The following is a 10,514-nucleotide window of genomic DNA, read 5'->3' as shown; positions in this document are numbered from 1 at the left end:
TTCTTTTGAGGACCATTTGAATGGTAAATGGTTCTCCAACCTTTTATTTTCAGGTTGTATGTGTCCTTCTGTCTAATATGAATCTCTTGTAGACAGCAAAGAGATGGGTCCTGCTTTTTTATCCAGTCTGAAACCCTGCGCCTTTTGATGGGGTCATTAAGCCCGTTCACGTTCAGAGTTACTATTGAGAGATATGAGTTTAGTGTCATCATATCTATTCAGTCCTTGTTTTTGTGGATTGTTCCACTGAACTTCTTCTTAAAGGGGAATTTTAAGAGTCCCCCTTAAAATTTCTTGCAGAGCTGGTTTGGAGGTTACATATTCTTTCAGTTCCTGCCTGTCTTGGAAGCTCTTTATCTCTCCTTCCATTTTGAATGAGAGCCTTGCTGGATAGAGTATTCTTGGTTGCATGTTCTTCTCATTTAGGACCCTGAATATATCCTGCCAGCCCTTTCTGGCCTGCCAGGTCTCTGTGGAGAGGTCTGCTGTTACCCTAATAATCCTCCCCATAAAAGTCAGGGACTTTTTTTCTCTTGCTGCTTTAATGATCTTCTCCTTATCTTTGGAATTTGCAAGCTTCACTATTAAATGTCGAGGTGTTGATCGGTTTTTGTTGATTTTAGGGGGGGATCTCTCTATTTCCTGGATCTGAATGCCTGTTTCCCTTCCCAGATTCGGAAAGTTTTCAGCTAGGATTTGTTCAAATACATATTCTGGCCCTCTGTCCCTTTCGGCGCCCTCGGGAACCCCAATTAAACGTAGGCTTTTCTTCCTCAGGCTGTCATTTATTTCCCTTAATCTATCCTCATGGTCTTTTAATTGCCTGTCTCTTTTTTCCTCAGTTTCCCTCTGTGCCATCAACTTGTTTTCTATGTCACTCACTCGTTCTTCCACCTCGTCAAGCCTCGTCGTTAGGACTTCTAGCTTGGATTGCATCTCATTTAATTGATTTTTAATTTCTGCCTGATTGGATCTAAATTCTGCAGTCATGAAGTCTCTTGAGTCCTTTATGGTTTTTTCTAGAGCCACCAGTAGCTGTATAATAGTGCTTCTGAATTGGCTTTCTGACATTGAATTGTAATCCAGATTTTGTAACTCTGTGGGAGAGAGGGATGTTTCTGATTCTTTTTTTTTGAGGTGAGGTTTTCCTTCTAGTCATTTTGCTCAGTGCAGAGTGGCCAAAAACAAGTTGTATTGGGAAAAGGAGAAAAAGAGAGAGAAGGAAAGAAAAGAGAAAAAGAAAAAAGAGAAAGAAGAAAAAAAAGGGGGAAAAAGAGAAGAAAAAGAGAAAGAAAAAGAAAGAAAGGAGAAAAAAAAGGGTGGGGTGGGGTGGGGGAAGCAATCAGAAATCAAGAAGAAAGAAAGCAAAAAAAGCAGAAAACAAAACAAAAACAAACAAAAACAAAAACAAAAACAAAAAAACAAAACAAAACAAAAAACAAAAAAAACACGGGGGAGTATCTTCCGATTCTGTATACTTTAAGTCCCTTGACTTCCCTTGGAACTGGTCCGTGTCGCTGGTCTTCTGGGGGAGGGGCCTGCTGTGCTGATTCTCAGGTGTTAGCACTTGGGGGAGCTGCTCTGCCCCTGCCTGGTGCAGGGCTCAGTGGGGGTTGTTCACCCCGTGAGGCCCCGGGAGGAAGCCACAGTGGCGGGGGCAGCTCTGGGACCCTGGAGTCAGCTCCCGCAGTAGCTCCGGGGCTCTCCGTCTCCAGGGCCTGGAGGCTCCCGGGCGGGGCCGCTGATCTGCTCAGCTCAGGGCAGGAGCGTCCTCGCTGTCCTGGGCCCTCCCGGCCTCTGCCTGTCCCTGGGGGAGGCCGGATCCTGGGCTGTGTCCCGGCGCCCAGTGCTCCCGGGCCTGCGCTGTTGGATTCGCGCTCCCGCCCCGCAGCCCCCTCCGCGGAGCCGCCGCCCGAGCCCCTCCGAGCTGTTCCCGGAGCCGCGCTGCCCCCTCCGCGGAGCTTCTTCCTCCGCCTGAGCCGCCGCCGCTGAGCTGTTCCTGGAGCCGCGCAGCCCCCTCCGCGGAGCCGCCGCCCGAGCCCCTCCGAGCTGCTCCGGCCCCGCTGTGCGCGCTGCAGCCCTTAGGGAGCTCGGCGCATCTCCCGGGGCGCAGGTGCCTGTTAGTGTCCCAGGGAGCCCGAGGGCATCCCCGCCTTTCTGGGTCCTGCTCTAACTCCCTGTGAGCCCCTTTCCGCGGGGAAGGTTGGTGCAGCTCCTGCTCCTCCGGGCCGGGGCTCTCCTGTCCTGGGGACACTCGCCCCGGCCTCAGCCCGGCTCCTCGCGGGGCCCCTCCCCCTTGGAGGCCTTTTGTGTCTTTATTACTTTTTCCCCGTCTTCCTACCTTGATAGAAGCGCGAACTCTTCTCACTGGAGCATTCCAGCTGGTCTCTCTTTAAATCTCAGGCCGAATTGGTAGATTTTCAGGATGATTTGAAGGTTTTCTAGATAATTTGTTGAGGACAGGTGACTTGGGGACCCTGCTCTTCCGCCTTCTTGCCCCTCCCCCCCAGATTAGATAACTTAAGAAAAAACCCAGACAATTCCTAAAATGGACAAATTACCAAGATATTGAATCATGAATCTTGAATTCACAAAGTAGAAAATCTTAGACCAATAACAAGAAGGAAAGTTGAATTAGGAATCAAAAATCTCCCAGCACAGAAAAGCTTGAGACTACATGGTTTCATTGGTGAATTCTATCAAATATTTAAAAGAATAATGACAATCTTCATAAAAATCTTATAAATAATAGAGGAATAGAGGGAACACATACAAAATCATACCATTGGCTTCTTTCATCACTCTGGCTTTCTTTTGACTCCCATTTGTGTGATAAATGTTTCTCCATCTCCTCACTGTCAATCTACAGGTAGCTTTAGGTATAAAAGGATTCTGTTATAGGCAGCATAAGATATTTAGTCCATTTACATTCCAAGTATTTATAGTTATACATTTGTTGCCATTTTTAATTTGTTTTATCATTGTTTCTGGAGATTTTCTCTGATCCTTTCTTGTCTTTGTCATTTTTGGTCTCTCCTTTGCACTCAGTCCCCTTTAATATTTCTTGCAGAGCTTGTTTAGTGGTCACAAATGCCCTTAATTTTTGTTTGTGTGGGAAACTCTCTTTCTACTCTGAATGATAACCCGTTGGATACAATATTTTTGGCTACAGATTTTTCCCACTCAGCACTTTGAGTATATCATGCCACTTTCTTCTGGTTTGCCAAGTTTTGGTTGATAAATCTCTAGCTAGCCTTATGGCTTTTCCCTTGTAAGTTAAGGACTTCTTTTGTCTTGCTCCTTTTAGGATTTTTTGTTATCACTATATTTTGTAAATCTAATTACAATATGTCTTAGTGTTGGTCTGCTCTTGTTGATTTTTATAGGAATTCTCTGTCTCTCCTGTATTTTCTTCCTCAGATCAGGAAGTTTTCTGCTATTAGTATTTTGAAATAAATTTTCTGTCCCCTTTTCTCTCTCTTTTTCAGAGATTCCTATAATATGAATATTATTACATTTGATAGAGTCAGTGAGTTCCCTTAGTCTATTCTACTGTTTCATAATTTGAAGAACCCCCCCCCCCCCCACACCCCCATGAGTGGGACCAGGCCTAACCCTGAGGCAGCCCATCCAGGCGCCTCCCATGAATTCAAGCAACAAAAACATTCTGTTTTTCCGAGATAAGAAAACTATCCCCCCCCTCGCCCTGACTGGAAAAGTCCCTGAACATGGTCGTGTTGACCTTCAAAGAAGTCAATCACGTCATAACCCGAATGCTATGCTACTCCCGCGTTTTCTTTGCCTTTAAAAGATGCCTGTAATTGCTAATCGGGGCGCTCTGCCACCTCTGAGGCGGAGAGCCCGTTTGCGCAAACGTCCAATAAACCCTCTTGCTTGTTGCATCTGCCTGTCTGGGGTCTGAGTCTCTGGGGAGTCCACCGGGACACGTTGGCACCCGTGAGCCAGGGTCCAACAAATTCTTCTTTCTCTCTTTTGTTTAGCTTCATTTTTTTCCATTATTTTGTTTTCAAAGTCACTAATTCCTCAGCTTCTTCTAGTCTGCTGTACATTGCATCAAGCGTGTTACCAATCTCATTTAGTGTGGTCTTCATCCCTGATTGATTCTTTTTAAACTTGTTTATCTCTGTGATAAGGGTCTCCCTGATGTCCTCTATCCTTCTCTCAAACCTCCTGTGTATCCTTATGATTGTCACTTTAAATTCTCCATCAGGCATTTCACTTGGACCTGTTTTGCTTAGATCTCTGGCTGTGGCCTTATCTTTTTCTTTCATTTGGGATAAATACCTCTGTCTTGGCATTTTGTTTAGGTTTTTGCCTTCTTTTCTGTGTTAGAAAAGCCAGTTATGTCTCCTACTCCTGAAAGTAATGGCCTTATGAAGAAGAGGTCATATAGTGTCTATGGCCTGGTACTTCAGTGAGCATCTTTGATGTGTGCTGTGTGCACTCTGTTGTGTTTTGGCCGCTCTGTCCTTCAGGCCAGTTATCTACAGAGGCTCTCTTTGCCTGCTGTGGGCAGTGTTTGGTCCCTGGCCTGAGTGTGATGAGTTTTAACTAGGTGTGCTTTGATCTACTTGCGAAATGAGACCTGATAGCACTTTCATGACAACTGAGGCCCTGTAGAATTCTCTGATTGGGAGATGTGGTGTGGGCAGGGATTTGAAGATCATTTTTCAAATTGGTGTTTCCATGCTGTCTGATCCCTGGGATGTTTGCCTGCCTTTAACAGGAGCAGTGCAGTGCCCTCTTGGCTTTGTCCTAGCCAAGTCTGTGGCTCTCTAATACTCCAGGGTTTAGGGGCTCCTGAATGACTCAGTTAAGTGTCTGACTCTTGGTTCTAGCTCAAGTCATGATCTCATGGGTTGTGAGATTGAGCCCCAAGTCAGGCTCTAGGCACAGAGGGGAGTCTGCTTAAAGGGTCTTTCCCTCTGCCTTTCCCCCCACTCATGTGCCCTCTCTCTTTTAAATAAATACATCTTAAAAACAAACAAACAAACAAACAAACAAACAAACAAACAAACTCCCAGGCTTTAGAGACGTGGTGTAGGCACAGAGGGGAGTCTGCTTAAAGGGTCTTTCCCTCTGCCTTTCCCCCCACTTATGTGCCCTCTCTCTTTTAAATAAATACATCTTAAAAACAAACAAACAAACAAACAAACAAACAAACAAACAAACCCCCAGGCTTTAGAGACGTGGTCTGGGGAGGGGCCTGCCATGCTGGGACCAAGGGAAACTTGACTGAGAAGGGTCGTTGGGCTACAGCACAGGGAGGTGGGACTTGGTGCATGCAGCTTAGGCAGCCCATGTTGTGTTGTGCTGCTTCCCTTAGGTAGCTCTGTGTTTATGCTGAGAGGTAGGGGAAAGAAATGGCACCTGCCACCTCCTTTGTTCCTGGAAAGATGTCTCAGTGAATGCTGCCTCTCAGTGATGCCCTTCCAGCAAAATGAATAATGTCTCCACTGTGTGCCCTAGGTATTCTCCAAATCACTGTTTCTGCACTGTCTGGCTCTGAGTTACTTGCCTGACATCTCTCTAGGAGCAGGGCAGTGCCAAGCTTGGTGACTTTTATTATTTATTTATTCATGAGAGACAAAGAGAGAAAGTCAGAGGCATAGTCAGAGGGAGAAGCAGGCTCCCTGTTGGGATTCTGATGTGGGACTCGATCCCGGGACCCCAGGATCATGACCTAAGCTGCAGGCAGACACTCAACCACTGAGCCACCTAGGTGCCCCAAAGCTTGGTGACTTTTGAAAATCTAAGCTTTAAGCCCCTGTTGGTTGCAAGAACTCAAGAAATTTAACCCCTCTCATTTTCCAAGCCAAGGGCTTTGGTGAAACATTCTCCTTGTGCATTTCCATGTGCTCCACTCTCTCTTGCCCTTCTCCATGACCACAGCTCCTCCCCTCCACAGCACTTACAATCCATTTCTCCCCTGAACCACACTTTGTACTTCCTACCATCTTTGATGTGGCCTCTTCTATCTCTTTATTTGTGGAGTTTGTTCTGTCACTCTTCAGGTTGATCTCTGGGGTATTTAGGATCATTTGATAGTTATCTAGTTGTGTTTGTGGGACAAGATGAGCCTAGGGTCTTCCTACTCCACCACCATTTTCCTCTGTATCATAATATTATAACTTTTTTTAAGATTTTTTAAAAATTTATTTATTCATGAGAGAGAGAGAGAGAGAGAGAGAGGCAGAGACACAGGTAGAGGGAGAAACAAGCTCCATGCAGGGACCCTGACACGGGATTCGATCCTGGGTCTCTGGGATCAGGCCCTGGGCTGAAGGCTGCACTAAACCTCTGAGCCACCCGGGCTGCCCAATATTATAACTTTTAATCAAAATATTTGACTTCTATTGCATAGATAAAACCAAGGGGCAGGTAACTGAAGAGTCAATACAAGCATTTTAGCAGACTATGATCATGCATATACATAACCCAATTTTCTTTGGCCACACAGAATACCTTCACATATTCAAGTACCAAAAGTGAACATGTTCATTTATATGACACAAGGATACATTCACTTTATAGCATGTAAAAATAAAAACTAATAGTATATAAAGTTAAAATTATGATTAGTAAATTCAAAATTTTATCTTATTTAGAAACTATGTAGATATCTAAGAATTATCTGTTAGTGAATCAATTTAATATTGTCTCAAGGTTTTAAGTTACCCAGAAATGTTAGAAATTATATGTAAACTGGCACATTATAAATCATAATTTCGATTGATATAAAAATTTGTCATAATGTGTCAAATTAGTTTAACATGATATATTTTTCATAATCTTAAATATATTGTAAGAGTTATGTTAGGAAGTTCATATTAATTAGTTCATGAGAAAACAACCTAAGTCTTATAAAAAATAAAATGATGAATGAATGAATGGATGAAGAAACTATGGTATGTATACACACACACACACACACACACACACACACACAAATAGTATTCAGCCACTGAAAAGAATGAAATCTTGCCATTTGCAATAACATGGATGGATGTTGAAGGCATTTTATGCTATGTGAAAAAAGTCAGACACAGAAAGACAAATAACATATGATCTTTCTTATATGTAGAGTTTAAAAAGACAAAGCAAAAGAAACAAACAAAAACCATGTACAGCAACAAAAAAAACCCCAAGGTCATAGACACAGAGTACAGATTGTTGGTTGCCAGAGGCAGGTGGTAGTAGGTAGGAGAAATGGATTAAGGGAGTCAAAAGGTAAAAAGAAGTGAAGTTGACATAACAATAAAAGAAATAAAATGTATATTTGCATATCTGTAATTCTGATGAATTAAAGACATAGCTTGTTTAAAAAAATTACTAAACCCATATAACTAAGTCTTAATTATTTGATCTTGGATTCCTAAAATAATTCTGAGCTAACAGTTTCCATAACAGGATTTTTTCCCTTAAGTGTCCAGTACATTAGGAGTTTATTATCCTTAGAAGTTCAATTTCCCTATTGTTTTGTGAATTATGGGACTATTAGAGATGATAGTTGCTTAGATATCTTGATAGCAATCTCTATAAACTAATTAGACTGGAACTCCTTCAATTTAGGGGATATAATCTAAATTATTAATGTCATTTGGAGATAGGATAATATTTTCATTCACACAATAAGAGGTCAAGACCTTTGTCAACTATAAACATGTAGACACCCAGACACATGGATAGCTTATGGCCTTGAGTTGTATAACTTTAGCTACTGGTCAAAAATAAAAAGAGGGGTACCTGGGTGGCTCAGTCTGTTAAGTGTCCCACTCTTGATTTCAGCTCAGGTCATGAACTCAGGGTTGTAAGATTGAACCCCACATTGGGCTCACAGCTGGGCATGGAGTCTGCTTAAGATTCTCGCTGTCTCTATCTCCCTCTTTAAAAAAATAAAAATAAATAAATAGAGAAAAACAACAATTCTCTAGTTCAGATCTCAAAGACCTTTCTTCTTCTCAATGGGTATGAAATCCTAATTGATTTATGTTCACAAATAGACAAGCAAAAAAAAAAAAAAAGACTAACAAATCAGATCTCTCTTATCGCTCACTTAACAGAATGTGTGTCTCTCTCATCCACCAAGAAATTCATCAGATAGTTAGATTATAAACCAAATTCCCAATCATTGCTACCACCAATGGGGAATTACTTTACTACGTACAAACCAGAAGCAAACACAAATTCAGTAGAGAGGAAACAAAGATCCTAGAGAAACCATTAGCAAAGTTAAGTTTCTATTGCCCCTTGGGATTCACTGTGAAAACCAAGAAAAATATGCTGGGTTTAAATTGCTAATGACGTATGCTTCTTTGGTAACCCAGTTTTACCTGGCTACATCAATTCCATCCATCTGGGCATCTCAGTGAGTGATTTGCAAAAGTACTAAAGGATAATTTTCAAAAAGATAAAAATACAACATTGATAGAATAAAATATGAACACATTCAAAAATTTTTATTTACTCATTAATTAATGATTAAACCAATAAGAAATGGTGAACAAAATAAATTGGCATTGCTGTGAACAGAAATCATTTGCATTTTTTAAAAAATTTATTTATTTATTTATTTATTTATTTATTTATTTATTTATTTATTTATGATAGTCACAGAGAGAGAGAGAGAGGCAGAGTCACAAGCAGAGGGAGAAGCAGGCTCCATGCACCGGGAGCCCGATGTGGGATTCGATCCCGGGTCTCCAGAATGGCGCCCTGGGCCAAAGGCAGGCGCCAAACTGCTGCACCACCCAGGGATCCCTCATTTGCATTACTATGGAAAGAGACACTTATGTTACTATTGGTTTTTCGGTAAGTTAATTTCTATCCATGCAGAATCTATCAAAGACAAACCAAAGATATACACCTTTTATGGAATCTGGAAATCCACAGAAGACTTCCTAGAAATGTCCAGTATTCCACTGAAAAGACATCCAGTAATCTCTTCTTGCTCTTTTCCAATACTTTGACAATTTTTCCTGACACTGGGAAACATTGGTAATCAAAACTGACAGAGATATATGTCTTTGTGGAACTTGCATTTTAGTTGGTTAAACAGACAATGCCCAATGAAACTACCAAATCAATAAACATTTTGGAGCCTTTGGAAAAAGAATGGGCTATGGAAAAAGAAAAAGGAAAGCAAGGAAGGTAGGAATAAGAGTTCTGGGTAGGGGAGAACAGGTTGAAATATTAAGTAGAGTGGTCCAGATAATGGCCTTGATTTGAACAAAAACTTTCAGGAAAGGAACAGATGTTGAGCAAGATTGTTCTGGGTGAAGATTAGTTAAAACAGTCCCTAATATGTGTCTTGTTCAAAGGACAATGAGAACGTTAATGTGGCTGGAATGGAGTGAGTAAGGGGGAGAGGAAGTGCTATAGATTCAATGTTTTATCTTCCTCAGATTCATATGTTAAATCCTAATGCTCAATGTGATATAGTGTCAGGAGGTGGGGCCTTTAGGAGAGGGCTCTGCTCTCCTAAATGCAATCAATGCCCTTATAAGAGAGACTGTTCCACCATATGAGGACACGGTGAGAAGACAGCCATCTAAGAACCAGGGAAAAGGGTCTTTTTTTTTTTTTTTTTTATTGGAGTTCAATTTGCCAACATATAGCATATCACCCAGTGCTCATCCCATCAAGTGCCCCCCTCAGTACCCATCACCCAGTCACCCCACCCCCCCACCCACCTCCCTTTCCACTACCCCTTGTTCGTTTCCCAGAGTTAGGAGTCTCTCATGTTCTGTCACTCTCTCTGATATTTCCCACTAATTTTCTCTCCTTTCCCCTTTAATCAGGGAAAGAGGTCTTACCAAACACTGAATCTGCCAATTCCTTGATCTTGGAACTGTAGATCTGTTCCCAGTCTCCAGAGATGTAAGAAACAAATTTCTTTTCTTTTCTTTTCTTTTCTTTTCTTTTCTTTTCTTTTCTTTTCTTTTCTTTTCTTTTCTTTTCTTTTCTTTTCTTTTCTTTTTTTCTTTTCTTTTCTTTCTTTTCTTTTCTTTTCTTTTCTTTCTTTTCTTTTCTTTTCTTTCTTTCTTTTCTTTTTTCCTTTTCTTTCTTTTCTTTTCTTTTCTTTTTTTTCTTTTCTTTTCTTCTTTCCTTTCCTTTCCTTTCCTTTCTTTTCCCTTCCTTTCCTTTCCTTTCCTTTCCTTTCCTTTCCTTTCCTTTCCTTTCTTTTCTTTTCTTTTCTTTTCTTTCTTTCCTTTTTTTTAAGAAATAAATTCTTATTGTTTTATAAGCTACCCAGTCTAAAATACTTTTATTATGGCGATCTGAACAGACTTGGACAAGAAATTGGTACCTAGATGTGGGTGCTGCTATAACAAATATCTAACAAATATCTTTGGGACTGGGTAATGAGTGGAGGCTGGAAGAGTTTTAAAAAGGATGGAATGGAAAGCTTACATTGCTATGAATGGACAGTTAAGAAGGATTCTGGTGCGAGCTCAGAAAGAAAAGAGCACTGAAAGCCTCAATCTTTTTAG

This window comes from Vulpes lagopus, chromosome 13, assembly GCF_018345385.1.
Source record: "Vulpes lagopus strain Blue_001 chromosome 13, ASM1834538v1, whole genome shotgun sequence".
NCBI classification, from domain to species: Eukaryota; Metazoa; Chordata; class Mammalia; order Carnivora; family Canidae; genus Vulpes; species Vulpes lagopus.
This window is presented reverse-complemented; position numbering follows the sequence as displayed.